The sequence below is a fragment of the Oncorhynchus kisutch genome, linkage group LG14 (assembly GCF_002021735.2).
Source record: "Oncorhynchus kisutch isolate 150728-3 linkage group LG14, Okis_V2, whole genome shotgun sequence".
Lineage (NCBI taxonomy): Eukaryota > Metazoa > Chordata > Actinopteri > Salmoniformes > Salmonidae > Oncorhynchus > Oncorhynchus kisutch.
In genome coordinates, this window is record NC_034187.2 from 57,874,238 (window position 1) to 57,893,703 (window position 19,466).

The window sequence follows — 19,466 nt, forward strand, 5'->3', positions numbered from 1 at the left end:
CAACTCTCGCACCCCCCCCCCCCCCCCTTCCCCAAAACGGTAGGAATCACTTAAATCTTTGAAACGTGCCTCTGTTAAAATCGCCTGGACTGGGATGCTCTTGCTGGTGGTCGGTCATCATGGTCATGGCTTATAAAATGCTTTGTCTGATGTCTCTAAGTGCAGTGTGATAGGCGGACAACTAAGTGACAATAGAGCAACACATTTACCCCCCAAACATCCAGTCTAGTCATGTAATCCTTTCCTCAAGGATATAGATATCCCTTCGTAACAGTACTTCTGTCAGTCTGTGCCACAGCGACTGGCATTTCCCCTCGGAATGCTCCCCCTGACCAATCCAGCCAGACCAACTGACAAAGCAGCCAATGACCAGTGAGAGGTGAGTGGCGAGTGTCTCCATGGCTCCGGCCAGTAGCACTAGAGTCCACGCGGAGGAGCTCCGACCCCTCTTGTTGAGTGTCTCTGGGGGCGGGGTTTCCTCAGTGGTTTGGAGAAGCTGGTTGGCTGATGGTCCTGTCTACAGGGATGGACTGATCAGATGAGGTGGGAGGGTTGGTTGTGGGGCTGTCAGTCGCTGTCCGAGGCCACCGCAGATGAGCCTTTCTCTTCCTCTTGGGGGCTTTGGGTTTGGAGTCCTCTTCCTCCTGGAGTAGGGGTGGAAATAAAAGGAGGTTGGAGGAACAAGTGGAGACAGAAATAGCTTCTGAAACCAGGAAAGCTTAAAATAAAACAAATTATAGTGACAGCTGAGGGAGGCACAAAATAGGTTATTCTGTTAATTAGCAATTAACAAACCTAAATCTAATCCTGGTTCTGGGAGTGTACAAGGGTATGGGGCTATGTAAGGCTCATCTTAACGCAGCTTCTAAACAGGATTTAAAAAGGAAGTTGCCTTTGGAAGACCTACCGAGGCACTGCTAGACGCGCTCTCTTCCTCGTTGCTCACAGGGGTGACCGCTCCCTTACGCGACCGCGGGGAGGAGGCGGGGGCTTGCGCCGTGACTTGGGAGGCTTGGAGGAGGGCTCTTCGTACTCCTCGGCAATGAAAAGAGGTCGCTGAATCTGAGGCGGAGACAGAAAGGAGGGACACATTCAGAATCCTGTCATACTGTTAAGCCACTATAAGACACATAGGAAACTGTGTGTAATAAAAATACAGAGTATCTCAGCGCAGTCATAGTAGCTTGAAATGATCCCCCGAGGACAGTGAGAGAGTCTGGGGTCTCACCTCATCTTGTGGGCCTCGTCACAGCTGGCCTGGACATGCTGCAGTGCCTGCAGGATGGGAGTCTGTGTGAAGACTGGGGACCCACAGACAGAGTAGGGTCAGAGTTCACTGGGTTAGAGGCGAGTTTGGGGGACACTGAGGTTGGTGTATAATGTGGTGTTAGTTTGCTGCTATTGCAGGACAGATGTGTGTGTTTTAGAATAGTAAAACAGTGTGTGTGTGTCTCACAGCTGTTCTTGGTGTTGCTGAGGTTCAGCCTCAGGTTGTCCATGTGCTCCAGGATCTGTTCCAGGGTCAGCTGGGCCAGTTTACTGCTGGAGCTGCGCAGACTGGGAGACACACACACAGACAATAACAGTCTTTCCTCTTACTCTTGTTACCAGGCTTTAACCTATCAGTCACAAACACAGTGTGCAGGCTTTTGTTCAAGCCCAGCATTTAAAGACCGATTCAACTAATAACCAAGACCAGACAGGCTATCTGCAGTGCAGTCAAAACCAACAAAAGCTCAATGAACAGGACCATTAGAACATAACACTGAAGCCTTTAAACCCACGTGTGTCTCTTCAGTTACAGATTTCTGGACTTTCACACCAATCAATGGTTTTTCTTACCCCCGAGAGATACAGAAAGCACTGTGAAGTAAACAATGCATGGAATGCGAGTATGAAAACTTCGTTGGAAACAGAATGAAAAATCTTTAGACAGAACTGAGTCGAACACAGATCTTCTGGACTGATATTGTTGTGCTATAAGTTGAATTGAAGTATGTGTGTGAGCTATGCGTTTATGAAGCGTGGAATGAACCAATTGGATGCCGACATTAGCAATATCCAAACAGTGGATTGATGTAACAAGTCATCAAAGACCTTCTCTGGAGGTAAAGAAAACTATTAAGATTAAGGTAAAAACTCCATCTCCTTAAAAAGTGAAAGTGGTGGACTCGTAGTCACCTCTGGCGTTTGCGTGGCATGTTGTTGTTCTTGATGAGCAGGGCCTTGATATGTTCCCCAGGACGTCGTCGTGCTTGCCGCCCAGTGGCGCAGGATACTGGTGGTGAACTGGTCCTCCGGGTGGCAGGGCCGACTCAGCACCATCTTCACCATCTCACCACTGGGTCTAAAGGGGGAAGGAGCACCACAGGGATCATTACCGATGCCACTGTATTCATTTGCAGAGATACAGTATGTACCTGTAAATATAGCTTACTTTTCCCTGCGTAGTTGCAACAGCAAACAGGAGAGTGCTTCTGGGTGTTCTGGACAGGAAGAGGTACAACGTAAGAATATTATGCCAGTGGTAATACCAGGAAAGTACAGTGTAGAACCATTAACTCATTTTAGTGAAGGTCAATAGCATACCCAGCCCAAATATTCACATTTTGTCATTGAGAGAGCCTAATTTATAATGCAGAAGCTGTACAGTCAACATGCTATACATGGATGTCAGAACACAGGTTCTCCACTTCCCAGCGCTGTGTGTTTTGACTGACAACCGTTGTAAACTTGAGTACAAAAGATGCGCCCTCCAGCCCCTAAATGGGCTACTTTTCGCTATGTGTTGTCTGAGTGAGGGAAATGCACCTGTGAGTCCAAATGGGCACTTCATTTCCATATTTGAAAACGAATGTATTACAGTATCAACATTTAATCGCTATGTTGTTTGATTCACAGGATGACATGTGTTTCTACCCTGGGTTGTCCTGAACAGAATGAGCCTTTGTTGTATTTGTGAAGAAAATTAGCCACGGAACATGCACTTGAATGCAGTCACGACTTAATTCTATGCGCACCAGAATTACACTCTGTCTTAATTACACTCTGCCTTTTGAAAGCCTAACACTGTAAGACCATATTTTATAACTTTGATAGCCACGTTAGCAATAGAATAGGCTTTCAAATGACACCCACCTGACACAGATTGCAACTAATAATGGAACATTTTTGGATTGCATAAACAGTAATTGTGTGATGGTGGGGACGCAGGATGTGTACCAAACAAAAGACGACAAGGGCACTGTTGAAGGGGTCAACGGTCTTAGCGATTTAGCTAATAGCGGAGAGCAGTGTCTATCTAGGCCATTGTGTGTATCTCACCTTTGTACTTGAGGTGCTGCAGGATGGGGATAATAGTCTCCAGTGGAATGCTGTGGGCCAGGAAGAGCTGCCAGGCACTGTACTGCTCAAACGTCTCCATTCCAGAGACTGGACTGTAGGGCAGAGACAATATTTCTTACAGTGAGACAAGCACACAGTTCATACACATGCACTATGAATCTGTTTTTCTCTATCTGTGTGTGTTTTTGGTGTGTGTGTGTGTGTGTGTCTGACATTATATGTGACTCACTGAGGATATTGAGGACAGAGTCCTTGCGGAACATCACCAGATTGCCAATCATCACGTGACACATCAGCTCCTGAAGCTGAAAGAGACAAAAAGAGTTGGGGGGGGGTGGAATGGGAGGGTTGAAGGAGAAAAATACTATGCAGTATTGTATATTTTTGTGTGTGTGTGTGGTTAAATTACCTGTGTTGAATCGATGACTGCTACAATCATGTTGAGTAGCTCTCCACTGCGCAATGTCTCATCTGGGAACTACAGAGAGAGGAGGGAGATATAGTGTAAACAGTGCCTTCAGTACTTACACCCCTTGACCTTTTCCACATTTGTTGTGTTACAAAGTAGGACTAAATGAATGTCATTTTTTGTCAACAATCTACATAAAGTGGAAAAAAAATCCTAAAAAAAAATAAAAAAAACACTACTATATCGTGATTAGATAGGTATTCAACCCAGAGTCAATACATGTTAAAATCACCTTTGGCAGCGATTACAAGTCTCTAAGAGCGTTGCACACCTGGATTGTACAATATTTTTTACACCTGAACTTATTTAGGCTTGCCATAACAAAAGGGTTGAATACTTATTGGGGTCAAGACATTTCAACTCTTCATTTGTAAACATTTTTAAAACCATGATTCCACTTTGACATTATGGGGTATTGTGTGTAGGTGACACAACATCTCAATTTAATCCATTTAAAATTCAATCTAACAACAAAATGTGGAAAAAGTCAAGGGGTGTGAATACTTTCTCAAGGCACTGTAGATGTTGTCTCTGTGTGTGTACGCACCTCGGCGTAGATGGTGTGTTTGTGTGTACCCGCATTAGATGAAAGTGTGTGTACCTCGGCTAGAAGCAAAGTTTGCTGTGTACCTCGGCGTAGAAGACGTGTTGGTGTACCTCGGTGTAGAAGAAGTTTGTGTTGTACCTCTGCGTGGTAGAAGTTGTGTGTACCTCGGCGTAGAAGAAGTTTTGTGTGTACCTCGGCGATAGAAGAAGTTTGTGTGTACCTCAGCGTTTTAGAAGAGTTTGTGTGTTACCTCGGCGTAGAAGAAGTTGTGGTGTACTCGCACTAGAAGAAGTTTGTGTGTACCTGGTGTAGAAGAAGTTGTGTGTACCTCTGCGTGGTAGAGTTTGTGTTGTACCTCGCGTGAAGGAGTTTGTGTGTACCTCGGCGTAGAAGAGGTTTGTGTGTTACCTCGGCGTTAGAGAAGTTTGTGTGTACTCTGCGTAGAAGAAGTTTGTGTGTACCTCGGTGTGTAGAAGAGTTTGTGTGTACCTCTGCGCGGTAGAAGTTTGTGTGTACCTCGGCGTAGAAGAAGTTTGTGTGTACCTCGGCGTAGAAGAAGTTTGTGTGTACCTCTGCGCGGTAGAAGTTTGTGTGTACCTCTGCGCGGTAGAAGTTTGTGTGTACCTCGGCGTAGAAGAAGTTTGTGTGTACCTCTGCGTGGTAGAAGTTTGTGTGTACCTCGGCGTATAATAAGTTTGTGTGTACCTCGGCGTAGAAGAGGTTTGTGTGTACCTCGGCGTAGAAGACGTTTGTGTGTACCTCGGTGTAGAAGAAGTTTGTGTGTACCTCTGCGTGGTAGAAGTTTGTGTGTACCCTCGGCGTAGAATAAGTTTGTGTGTACCTCGGCGTAGAAGAGGTTTGTGTGTACCTCGGCGTAGAAGAAGTTTGTGTGTACCTCGGTGTAGAAGAAGTTTGTGTGTACCTCTGCGTGGTAGAAGTTTGTGTGTACCTCGGCGTAGAAGAAGTTTGTGTGTACCCTCGGCGTAGAAGAGGTTTGTGTGTACCTCTGCATAGATGGTGTGTTTGTGTGTACCTCGGCATAGATGAAGTGTGTGTACCTCGGCGTAGAAGAAGTTTGTGTGTACCTCGGCGTAGAAGAAGTTTGTGTGTACCTCGGTGTAGAAGAAGTTTGTGTGTACCTCTGCGTGGTAGAAGTTTGTGTGTACCTCGGCGTAGAAGAAGTTTGTGTATACCTCGGCGTAGAAGAAGTTTGTGTGTACCTCGGCGTAGAAAAAGTTTGTGTGTACCTCGGTGTAGAAGAAGTTTGTGTGTACCTCTGCGTGGTAGAAGTTTGTGTGTACCTCGGCGTAGAAGGAGTTTGTGTGTACCTCGGCGTAGAAGAGGTTTGTGTGTACCTCGGCGTAGAAGAAGTTTGTGTGTACCTCTGCGTAGAAGAAGTTTGTGTGTACCTCGGTGTAGAAGAAGTTTGTGTGTACCTCTGCGCGGTAGAAGTTTGTGTGTACCTCGGCGTAGAAGAAGTTTGTGTGTACCTCGGCGTAGAAGAGGTTTGTGTGTACCTCTGCATAGATGGTATGTTTGTGTGTACACACCTCAGCGTAGATGGTGTGTTTGTGTGTACCTCGGCATAGATGAAGTGTGTGTACCCCCGGCGTAGAAGAAGTTTGTGTGTACCTCGGTGTAGAAGAAGTTTGTGTGTACCTCGGCGTAGAAGAAGTTTGTGTGTACCTCGGTGTAGAAGAAGTTTGTGTGTACCTCTGCGTGGTAGAAGTTTGTGTGTACCTCGGCGTAGAAGAAGTTTGGTGTGTACCTCGGTGTAGATGGATGGTGTGAGATAGCAGAGCAGCCTGATGTCGTCCTCCTGGCAGGCCTTCATGTCCATCATGAGACAGGTGTGCAGGTCTCCCAGCGCTGTGGCCTGGGCAAACGACTCGTACAGACTCATCTTCCCCATCGCTGCTTTACTGTGGTGGGAGACAATGTTACAACAACGTTAGAACTAGGTTACAGCTATGCTGCAACAATGTTACAACAACATTAGATCAAGTGATGTTAAACCAATAGAGCAGTGCGAGGGCAAAAATGTGTCCAGGCACATGTCTCCATTGACTGCTTTATCAATGTAGAAAGAACATTACCAGCAGCATTAGAGAAACAAAAAACAGTGGACGGTTTTAACAATCATTTCTAGCGGACAGCAAAATGTCTAACACACTACTCCATCAGCCTCCCTGAAACTAAGAGCTCCCATTCCTTGCCAATGCTAAGCAGTGTGGTGGACCCAGTCCCTTCACCTGGCCCTGAGGTAGTAAAGCAGGTGATAGCCGATCTTGGGCTGTTTCTGGTAGAGCTCCGCCAGCATCTCCAGCAGCACTGAGAAGCCACTGTTGTCCTCCTGCATCTGACACAGGTTCCTGAACACCAGGCACACCGGTTTACACACAGACTCCTCCAGCGACCTGGGAACACAAAACAAAGTTAATATTCTATAGACTTCGTCTTTTTTCGCATGTATACACAAATGCATGTCTTACCCCCTAACCAGGCCATGTTGACGCCATCAGAAGGCGCACATTAACTTACTCTTCTGTGATGTCGTCAGGCAGTACGTCTCCTCTGAAGTGGCCCTTGAAGAGCTCAGCCAGACAGGAGGCCAGAGTGGACATCTGCTCTGAGTCAAAGTCCTCCTGAGAGAGAGAGAGCAAGCGAGATGAGGGAGGAGAGACAGAAAGGGGACATCAATAAACCACAGAGAATTCCCATTTCCCCCACAAGATATACGATTACCCAAATAAATATCTGTATTTAACCACTGTTGTATATTTTCTTGCTGACTCACCTCCAGGACCAGGTCCACTATCTCCTGCATGACTTCACAATGTGCCTCTGTGTCACTGTTGGAGAGATGGGGAAAGGAAATAATGATTGAAGACCCCATTTCGATTAAGATTTCCACTGCTGCAATCAGCAATGTTGTTGCAATCAGCAATGAGAACAATTGACAGCAACGGGAGTGAATGGCTGAGAGATGAAGTATGAAAGTGGCTCTCCAAATCAAAGGAAGCAAAATGGCCGAAAGCAGCCAACCTACTCGTGAGCTAGGCAGAGGAGTGGAGCTAATGGCATTATTGTCAACATCTCTCCAATCCATACAGATCTACACGTTACCACTGAGAAAAGGGTAAAGCAGGGATCAAATCAAATCAAAGTTTATTTGTCACGTGCGCCGAATACAACAGGTGTAGGTAGACCTTACAGTGAAATGCTTACTTACAGGCTCTAACCAATAGTGCAAAAAAGGTATTAGGTGAACAATAGGTAAGTAAAGAAATAAAACAACAGTAAAAAGACTATAACAGTAGCGAGGCTACATACAGACACCGGTTAGTCGAGCTGATTGAGGTAGTATGTACATGTAGTTATGGTTAAAGTGACTATGCATATATGATGAACAGAGTAGCAGTAACGTAAAAGAGGGGTTGGCGAATGGTGGGTGAGACACAATGCAGATAGCCCGGTTAGCCAATGTGAGGGAGCACTGGTTGGTCGGACCAATTGGGGTAGTATGTACATGAATGTATAGTTAAAGTGACTATGCATATATGATAAACAGAGTAGCAGCAGCGTAAAAAGAAGGGTGTGGGGGGGGGGGGGGGGCACACAATGCAAATACTGTGGGTAGCCATTTGATTACCTGTTCAGGAGTCTTATGGCTTGGGGGCAAAAACTGTTGAGAAGGCTTTTTGTTCTAGACTTGGTACTCCGGTACCGCTTGCCATGCGGTAGTAGAGAGAACAGTCTACGACTGGGGTGGCTGGGGTCTTTGACAATTTTTAGGGCCTTCTCCAACTCTTGTCACGTTCACTGATGTTGGCTTTGGCAATGTCTTATGCCAATAAGGCTAATTGAATTTAACTGAGTGAGTGTGTTTGTTAGACAAATACACGTCCCGATGTGAGAGTCCAGTCACATCCACTCTACTAACCTTCCTTTCTGTAACTGCAACACCTTCTCCTTCATTGTGTCGTCCAACTGATCCACGAAGGGAGTGATGTCAGCGGGCTCCTCAATAACGGCCTCTTTGATTGGGTGGAATCTGAACTCCCGCTTTTTATTGCCTGTAATAACCCAAATGAGAGGTCAGCCAATGACTTGATGTGGATGAATACGAAGCAGAGTGAGGCCCTAATATGTTTCCAGTCTTTTGAATTCGATTATGAGTTTCGAAATTGTTTTTCAAATGCAAGTTTCTGATTTGGCTTCATCTAAGATAAAACTCAGTGTTAAGGCATTATGGTTCATCTATGTTAAAAGAGGGCTTCATCTATCGAAGGCAAAACAAATCTAACGGGGTGATAATCTGAGTTGAGATGATGCTAGTGATAGGCCTGGTCCTAGATCTGTTTGTGTCGTCTATCCAACTCCTATGGTCATTGTCACCCATAGGAGTTGGCAAGGACAGACAGATTTGGGAGCAAGCTAGATAATGCTCATTTGGTGTAAAATGCAGCAGAATATATTGTACCCATTTAAGTGTTGAGTCTGGTGTAGTTCAACGTTAACATGGTTCTAACATATTATCTGGTATCTGTGTTGAGTGGAGTAATAAAATCTGTCCTTCCTTACCCTCACCCTTGTTGTTAACCTCCTCCTCATCGTCGCTGAAGGCAGCCTCCGTGTTGTCGTAGCAACCATCCTCCTTGTCAAGCAGAACATGATTGTCCATCTCCAAGGAAACAGACTCCTCCATTTTCACTGAGGAGCAAAGGGTGATCAGACGACATTGTAAAGTAGAGGCAAGCAAACACAGGAGGTTCTCAAATAAAGGCAACACTGGAATAACAGTGTAATGCATACACATTTAAAACACCTGCATATTATTTTCCTGGATAACCTAATTCAAAATCAAAATTTAATCATCCAATATTTAGTGGGGACAATTTAAGTTAACTGTTAGTTGCACCTCAACGCAATTCAATAAAGTCGTATTGAATTGAAAACGGTGGAACATTCAACATTCATGGAACTTTTCTAGGTAGAACATTCAGCCGACACGTTTATCCCAAGCCACTTCCAGTTGACACATAACAGCCTCTGCTCTTGGACTAGGGCTTCCCTAGTTTCCCTACTGTTACTCGAAATAGGCTAGTTTCAACTCTACACATTATACCATGAAGCATGATTGAAAAAGGTTGCTTCTTTCCAAATCCCTCCATCAAATGTCTTTGGGTGTTATTGTGCATGTCTGGGGAAGGATGGTTGAAGAGAAGGGATGTTTCTTTTGCATGTGAGTAACTGTAGTGAGCCTTGTAAAGAAATTCATCTTCAAGGACCACCAACAGTGTTCATTCATTCATTCATGTTAACAAATAAAAGTTGAATTACTTTCATTTGCACCTTCATCCCTTCCCTCAGTAGGAGGTGAGGGAGAACTGCAGAACTCTGCGAAGCGTTCCCTCAGCATGGAGCGCAGCTCCCGATCCAGTTTGGGGTTGTCAAACAGAGGAGCTAGATGACTGAGGGAGGAAAATACAGACCGATTAGGGGGTTAAAATAAGGGCGATAAAGATTCACTGACATAAAATGTAATAAAATCAAATCACTCATGATACCAAAATCACTTGATCAAAAATGTAAAATCTGCAGAGGTTCAATTTAAATGTTATATGTTTTTTTATGTACAACTGTGTCCAATGTCAAATATATCCCATGATGGCTGGTGGTGGTGGGTGCATGAATGTGTGCGAGTGAGAGAGAATGACTCACGCCAGCACTCTTTTCTCCATGATGAAGGTGAGAGAGTTGAAGACACCCTGCCGCACCTGCCCCTCCAGAGGGGGGAAAAAGTGAGGGATGATCTGTGAGGGAGAAAGAGGGGGGGAAGAGAGCAAAACAGAGTAGGATCAGTTGAAGGAAAGAGAGAGAGTTTTTTTTTTTTTGATGAGTCAAGCATCTGCGCAAACGCCAAAATACCACAACTTCTCTAAAGCATGGCACAACTAACACCAATGCAAGGTATCATTAAACTTCCTCACTGCTGTAAATGTACCATTCGCTTCCCAAGTCAGACAAAACGGGTGAATACTAGAGGTCAACCGATTATGATTTTTCAACGCCGATACCGATTATTAGAGGACCAAAAAAGGACGATACCGATTAAACGGACGATTTTTACATATATATTTGTAATAATGACAATTACAACAATACTGAATGAACAATGAACACTTTTATTTTAACTTAATATAATACATCAATAAAATCAATTTAGTCTCAAATAAAAAATGAAACATGTTCAATATGGTATAAATAATGCAAAAACAAAGTGAAGAAAGTAAAAGTGCAATATGTGCCATGTAAAAAAGCTAATGTTTAAGTTCCTTGCTCAGAACATGAGAACATATGAAAGCTGGTGGTTCCTTTTAGGTTGTAGTTATTATAGGACTATTTCTCTCTATACCATTTGTAATTCCTATACCTTTGACTATTGGATGTTCTAATAGGTACTTTAGTATTGCCAGCCTAATCTCGTGAGTTGATAGGCTTGAAGTCATAAACAGCACAATGCTTGAAGCATTGCGAAGAGCTGCTGTCAAACGCAGGAAAGTGCTGTTTGAATGAATGCTTACGAGCCTGCTGCTGCCTACTACCGCTCAGTCAGACTGCTCTATCAAATCTTATACTTAATTATAATATAATAAACACACAGAAATACGAGCCGTAGGTCATTAATATGGTCAAATCCGGAAACTATCATTTCGAAAACAGCGAAGTAGGCTGTGATTCAATGATAAATTAACAGGCACCGCGTCGATTATATGCAACGCAGGACAAGCTAGATAAACTAGTAATATCATCAACCATGTGTAGTTAATTAGTGATTATGTTATTAAGATTGATTGTTTTTCATAAGATAAGTTGAATGCTAGCTAGCACCTTACCTTGGCTCCTTGCTGCACTCGCATAACAGGTAGTCAGCCTGCCACGCAGTCTCCTCGTGGAGTGCAATGTAATCGGCCATGATCGGTGTCCAAAAATGCTCATTACTGATTTCTATGAAAACTTGAAATCAGCCCTAATTAAATTGGCCATTCCGATTAAATCGGTCGACCTCTAGTGAATACGGCAGGAAATGTCAAAACATCTCTTCGCTCTCTAATGCTTCGCTAACACACTGAGCATGAAGCACATGTCAATAAAGTCTATTCCACTTTGAATAGCTAAAAAAGTGGTACATTCACCACAGTTAAGTGATCTGAATGAGCTCCGTTGTGTAATGTGTGCACCCACTCACCCGACACATGAAGTCCAGGAGAGTGGCAGTGATGGCTGGATGAGGCTTCATGGAGTGGTGCATCACTAAGATGGCCGGCTCTGAAAGAGGGAGGGGGAAGAGAGAACGGATGGGTCAACCATGAAAAGAGAAAGAGACAAAAGTGCATTCTGTGGCGGATAGAGAAGGTGATAGCAGAAATGCGTCCATCCTGTAACCTCTGTTCCAGTTTACTCGTTATTCTAATATACCACTAACCCAACACCCGCATGTTTTCCCTACTTCTAAACATTTAGCTGAGCACATTGGCCCCTTACTCTACACACGAAGAGATACAGGTAGTGGTTTCTGTTCCCCCGTCTTACCTATGTTCATGATGCTGTCCTTCTCTGGGCTGAAGAAGAGCCAGTCGTAGAACAGGGCAAGCTTGGCATTCGAGGCCGCCACGTTAGACTAAAGACGCAAGTAATAAAACATTTAAATATTTCAATGTAATTACTATTTTACAATTATCTGTATGGGTAAAATCCAGGTAAATAGTTGTAAATACGAGGTAAATTCAAAAAGCTTTATTGTTTACTAGATTAACATTAGACAGAAAATAATCTTGGGCATACTATAAAATAAATCATTACTCATCTTTGCATTAATGTGCCTTAAAGTTATAACCAATCTTTGCCCTGCCCCTTACCGTGCAGGTGGTGAGCAGCCAGCCAATGATAGCCCAGCGGGGCAGGATGTCAGAGCTTAGCACCTCATTGGATGGGTGCACCACGCCGCAGATGTAGCGAATCAGGTCACAGCGCAGCGACTGGCTCTCTGCCGTGGACAGGTACTGTCTCTGGAACCAGTCCTGGTAGCGCTTCTGCTGGCCAAATCGCACCTACAGGGAGAGGATAGGCATAAAGGAATGTGTATGTGCATGTACTTTGTGTGTGTACCGTCATGAGATGTGTTGCAGTGTGTGTGTGTGTACCATCCTGAGATGTGTTGTAGTGTGTGTGTGTGTACCATCATGAGATGTGTTGTAGTGTGTGTGTGTACCGTCCTGAGATGTGTTGTAGTGTGTGTGAGTGTACTGTCCTGAGATGTGTTGTAGTGTGTGTGTACTGTCCTGAGATGTGTTGTAGTGTGTGTGTGTGTACCGTCCTGAGATGTGTTGCAGTGTGTGTGTGTGTACCGTCCTGAGATGTGTTGTAGTGTGTGTGTGTACCATCATGAGATGTGTTGTAGTGTGTGTGTGTGTACCGTCCTGAGATGTGTTGTAGTGTGTGTGTGTGTACCGTCCTGAGATGTGTTGTAGTGTGTGTGTGTACCATCATGAGATGTGTTGTAGTGTGTGTGTGTACCATCATGAGATGTGTTGTAGTGTGTGTGTGTACCATCATGAGATGTGTTGTTGTAGTGTGTGTGTGTGTGTGTGTGTGTGTGTGTGTACCGTCCTGAGATGTGTTGTAGTGTGTGTGTGTACCATCATGAGATGTGTTGTAGTGTGTGTGTGTGTGTGTGTGTACCGTCCTGAGATGTGTTGTAGAGTGTGTGTGTACCGTGTTGTAGTGTGTGTGTGTGTACCGTTCTGAGATGTGTTGTAGTGTGTGTGTGTGTGTGTGTACCGTGTTGTAGTGTGTGTACTGTGTTGTAGTGTGTGTGTACTGCCCTGAGATGTGTTGTAGTGCGTGTGTGTTTGTGTGTACTGTCCTGAGATGTGTTGTAGTGTGTGTGTGTGTGTATGTGTTTACCCTGGAGGTCATGAAGAGCAGTTTGGTCTCCATGTCTGGTGTGAGGCGACAAGCCAGGAACTTGCGGGATGTGCGAGCGGTCAAGAGCTGCAGCAAACCTATAGAACGAGAGAGAGAGAGAGAGAGTTAGAACTGAGCCACGGGTCTCACACACAGAAACACACAGACCCACCCCTGCTTAACGACACTCTCTTACCCTTACCAGTGAACTGAGGGCTGAGGGCCTGGGGGTTGTGGAGCAGGTCTTTCCACAGTAGCTCCATCTCTGGGATCCGGGCCACGATCTGCAGCAGACGCACCAGGTCTCTCCCAATGATAAAACACTCCATAAACTAGACAGGGATGAGGGGAGGAGAGAGAAAGAGGGGAATATGTCATTACATTCAATTATTGAATTGCTGTGTGGAAATTCCCCATTGTCAAACCTAGATACAGTATAATAAGTTTGTCTGTGTTCTTGGGCATATACGATATGACACAAATCCTCTTTCTCATCTGTCCTCAAGACTCCATACGCATCTTCGCTCCAAATCTACTCCGCCCTCATTCCCTTACTCACTATATCGCTCTTCTCCTTACCTTGCGTATGCCATTACATCATTCCCTCCTTCATTCCTCTCCTCCCTCACCTTCTCTCGGAGCAGGCCGATACACAAGTCAACCTCCTTCTGTCTGAGGACCAGCAGTGCCGGGGTGCCGTGGTCCACGATGAGGCGCAGGTAGGTGTACACGGACATGGCTATCAGCATGCCACTCTTCAGCACCCACTCCCTGAGAGACGACGAAGAGACAAGAGACGATTGTAGTTCTTGTAGAGAGACTGTTGTGCGCTAAACCAAACAAGTCCAAAAGTGTGAGTGTGTTATAAACCTAGAGTTCAGGCGGTCCTTCACGCTTCAGCGAACCAAGGAAAGGAGGGGTGCTTAACAACAATGACAAATTTCCGAGAAGAGCACACAAAGTAAAACTCCCACAGTACTAATATGAGCCAGAAAGGAGTTGGAGCACTCAACAGAAATCACTTCTTCTGGCAGTTTTTATTGCTAAGCCCTTCTCATGTATTGTGAGCCTACTTCAAAGCATGACATATTTAAAAAATATATATAATAATAGTGTGTGATACGTTTTTTGCCTTATGAACCAGTTTGACTTTTATTGCATGACAATAATGGAGCGAAAGAGTGTTTCCTGTTGATCGCTCTCCAACACACCTTTGATCCAGCAGTATGTCCAGAACATTCTCAGCCAGCCACAGGTTCTTACTGGTGATGTCTCCTCCTGGACACAGGAAAACAAAAATCCAGAGATGCTCAATCAAGCAAAACAACACAGAGACTACAGACAAAAGGTGAGGAAGCCATTTTGTCTTGACACAATTTAGACGCGAGAGGAACGGTGAAACAAGACGCTACTCAAAGCAGTGAAACCAACAGTACACAGTGAATGGACTGACCTGCGATCTGCTTCATAAGGGTCATGAGGACGCCGTCCGCGCCGATCACGCCACTCTTCACCAGCTCCCTCACCAACCACACCAACTGAAGGGCGAGATCATTAGTCAATCACTTACTCATTAGAAAACATCCACATGTGTATTGTGTCAATAAAGCTAACTGTATTGAGAGCACGAAAACGGTTTCTGCCTTTTCTACATGGAGACAAACTGTTGACCTGTGTGCGGCACACATCCTGCAGCTTGAGGAACTTCTCCATGAGGATCTGGTTGATCTTGATCAGGATCACGTTCATGCCGTCCCTATTCACCAGGGTCAGGTCTCTGTAGCACTGTGGAGAGTAGAGTCAAATACAGTAGATTAGAAACTGGGTGGGTTGAGCCCTGAATGCTGATTGTCTGACAGCCGTGGTATATCAGACCGTATACCAAGGTTATGACAAAACATTTATTTTTACAGCTCTAATTATGTTGGTAACCAGGTTATAATAGCAATAAGGCACCTTGGGGGTTTGTGATATATGGCCATATACTACACCTCCTCTGGACTTATTGCTTAAGTAGAATATAGTAAAGTAGAGAATATGTCTTTATTATAACCAAAGGCTAATTTGCTTTGCAGCATATGGACATACTGTACAGTGTCCATACAACATAGTGTGATAATTAACAGGTTTGTGCCTCAATAGGGCCTACTGCATAAATAGTGTAATGTGGATTCAATTAAACTGAGCACCCAGACAAGCATGTTCAGGTGACAAGGATTTAGAGAGGCCACAGGAATACTATAGAAGTTTACCATTCTTTTATTTTATTGTTTAATGGACAGTGAAAGTCAGAATGCAGAGGGGAGACGGATACAGAGGAAGAGAGACAAGAAGGGGCGAGAGGATTCATACCCAAAGCTCCAGGGGTATGTGTGCTCCGGAGTATGTAGAGCTAAACACTACACCAGACTCGGGCACATTATTTCAAGAATGGTGAAATTATTCTTATCGATTTTCCCAAGTCGTAATTCATAAAAGCCCAAACTGTCCCATTCTATAGTACCTTATGGTGGAAATGTTGATGTGTCATCATAAGGTATACTGATCATATACAGTCTGAAGGTGTGTGTTTATAATACCGGTGTTAGGGGGTTGAGGAAATGAAATGTGTATCAAGTGTGTGTGATGCAGGTGGTCACACACAGTGGTTTTGGAGGCTGCAGTGTGTGCCGTTATAGTGTTGTGTGTGTAATAAATATGAGTGTCTGTACTGTGTGTGTGTGTTCTGTTCGCATGACAGCCACAAATGTAAAATGTGTCAATATTGACAAGAACAGTGAAGCTTCAGAGTATAGCATGAACTTTTGTGAAGTGTTTGCAGCGTATGTGATGTACATATTGGGTTGTGGAGTATGTAGAGTGTATAATCCCATTCATATCAGGGAGCCTAAAATATTTGAGGTATTAGGGTTGGAATTACATGCTGGGCATAAGTGTGGATAACAGCACACTATTTTTAGTGCACTCACAAGAATCACTATGTAAGCTAATTCAAACGTTTGGTGTCTGTATAATGAATGCAATCAATGGTGCTATGATCATGAGGGCTTTCCGACCCTCTTGGTTTGACCCGGAGTCTCCCAGAATTGTCTTTTGACTGCCGGCGAACAATAAAGCTATTCTAGGGTATTTTGAAAATGCAATAATGAAGGTACAGATCTTAGACTGAATTGGCAACCCCAATAATCATATGAAATGATAATGTGTATAATAAAGATGTGAGGTATGATAATGCTGATAAGGATAACGTAATAACAATGCCTTACCCTCTGTGCCTGTGGAGGCTCGGTGAGCAGCAGAGCGAAGAGTCCCAGACACACCTCCTCGTGCTGCTGGGGGCCCTTACACACCTGGAGGATGAGGAGAATATGACAATGTTACCGTGCCACTTAATCTACCCATGATATGGCTGTAGCCTCGATTATAATGGGTCAGGTTGGCATTTATTGTCATGAATCTGGCCCTGGTGGCAGTTTTGCAGAGTGGTCACTATCTGACACAGCTACAAAGTCATAAAATATGATTTTAAAACTAACCTTAAAGCCTAACCCTAACCTTAAATAAGACCATATAGACATTTTCACATTGCAGCTGGTCAAAAGCGGACCATGTGCTCTCCCAGAAGCTTGGCTGGTGCGTAAAACCTGTGAATTCAGACAAACAAAAGGTGTAATCTGTCTTCACTCAAAAAGATGTTGCATAAAGCAGACTTCATTTTTTATTTATTTTTAATGTTTTCACTGCATCAGGGATAGCGAACGCAGAGGTTTTGGCATCGCAGCCTTCTTCAGTGTGTAGGTACCATCTAGTGGAAATTGCTCAGTTCTGCCTCCAGGTCAAGATTCCCGACAATAAGCATCTACCTGCTTATCATTGTGTTGACATTGGAAGCTTTAGCCATATCAGGGATTCATGTCACTTGAACCGATTCAATTCAACATAAAAGCTGAGCCTACAGGTAGCATACGGTACATAATCCTACACTTCTCAATATGCTTATGAAGCATATGTACTACGTCCTTTAACTACTCACATTTACAAATGGCATTGCAAAAATGTTTACGAGAAAGGATCAATTACAAGGCCAACTCTGATTCGTCTGACCATAGTCACATTCTATTAAGATTCAATTAGATTCTGAGGCTCAATACAAGCATGCAAGTAGCCACATCTCAACTGCACATTCTAGCATGCAGTGTCCAATCCCATGATGATGGACTATTAGTGAAAGGGCAAGGGACTCACATTAGCTGTGATGGCATCGTTGGCCTCACGCTCTGACAGGCCATTTGTCAACGAAGTGACAATCCCCACACACCTCTCCAAACGCTGATGGATAAAAACAAAAAAATTATGTTAACCACGAAAACAGATAGACACACACAAACGTAGATAGGCCCGAATCATTCAGAAGTCACATAATGTGGGCATACAGATGGACAACAACAAAAAAAACACAAAAAGCCACAGAACAACACAGCAGGCTCACACCCATGGGAGAAAAAAAAGTCTGAGAAATCACACACACACAAAAACAGCAGACAAACAACAGAATGTGTTGACGCCTCTGTTAATTGAGCTGGCTACATACTGTATGAAAATGTCTAAGCCATCTGGTGTGGAGGTTAGGCCATAGATTTTTTTTTTAAAGGGAAGAATCACTACAAGGGTAGTGTCAGAAAAGGTACTGTATTGACATGTGTATGATGACCTTTGCGCATGTGCATGGGCTCGTGTCTCATCCATATGTTTACATAAATAGCATACTAAATGCTACGTTAAATTCAGCTGGATTCCCCATCGTTTAAACCCACGTCAACAAAGCACAAATACGTGCTGCAAACCTACACATGCTAGACTAGTAAATTAATTTCAGAATTAGGAACTAGCCTTGCTGAATGATAGCTAGCAACATGCAGGCGAGGCTATTCTGTAAAATGGTTCCGTGTCTTTGTATTCGTGAATGTTTTTTACGTGCTGTATGGTTGAACAGCTGTTTGTATGATAGAGCAACACTTAATGATAATATGGTATATAGTAAACCTACCTCCTCAAGCTCATCTTTTGCGTCCAGGGTCGTGGACACCAATAGGCGACCCTGCGGTTTCCCCTTTGCCGGTGAAGGCTCCATCACCTCCCGCCTCGCTTCGTCTGGCCCCAGAGGACTTGAGGGGTTAGACACTGGGGTTCGGGGAAAATTCTAAATGATTTTCTTGTATCAATGGAGCGCCTCTAACACTAGACTCTTGTTTAGACTCTCTTTACACGCTCTTCGTCGGATACCGTGTGCTTTTTTTACTTGGTTTGGCCACCTTTCACTCTCACTCCAGTGCTTTCGACTGTGTCCGAATAAAACAAACTAACTTCCGGAGGGCATGGTGGCCTAGCGGAAGTATTCCTTCACAGAGCTAGTAGAAGGGAGGATCAGTAGTCACTTTTTTAGCCATTCATTGATCTAGTCATTTTGAGTGACATAATGGTTTACCAATGAACGCAGAGGTTAACCGGCAAATGAGTAGCGATGTAACTTGAACAGAAATAGTTTCGAGTATTGATATCAACACATTTGTGTCACTTTGTAAGGATAGAACAGAAAAGTCTCATCGGATTTTTTGTTATGGAATTGTGTGCATTGAAAAACAATCTGGATAATTGTTCTTCCTTATCGTGCTAAATTAAAAAAATAGCATTCAGACCAATTACCTTTTAATTAATTAATTTTACAGTTAATTAAGCAAAACGTTGGAAACGTGGTTGATATTAGGTATAGCTGCCTATAGTATATAGCCTACTCCAAGTTAAATGTGTGATTTTGTGAGTGACAAGAAAAGTTTGTGGCCAACTACTAGCTATATATGTATACCACTTGATGGCGCAACAACCCATGTCAACGAACAAGCGGCTGGGGCGGGGGGGCGGCGGGGGGCACCCACACCACACCCATCAAAGTTGCCCATCCCTGATCTACAGGGAAACTAACTACCCCATTCATAGGCTCTAAATGCTTTAGTGTCAATAGTGTCTTCTGTCCGGGGAGTTTTGTTAAGAGCCCCGACGCTTGATGTAAACATTAACACGCATTGCTTGCGGTACTGTTTTGAAAACATAAGGAACGTATCTTTGATATCAGCAATA

General features: G+C 44.0%; 1 pseudogene; it reads right to left on the reverse strand.

The window, feature by feature from the left end:
- Window positions 1-567: 567 nt before the first annotated feature.
- On the reverse strand, window positions 568-18,724 carry LOC109875822 (integrator complex subunit 3-like; annotated as a pseudogene).
- Window positions 18,725-19,466: the final 742 nt, after the last annotated feature.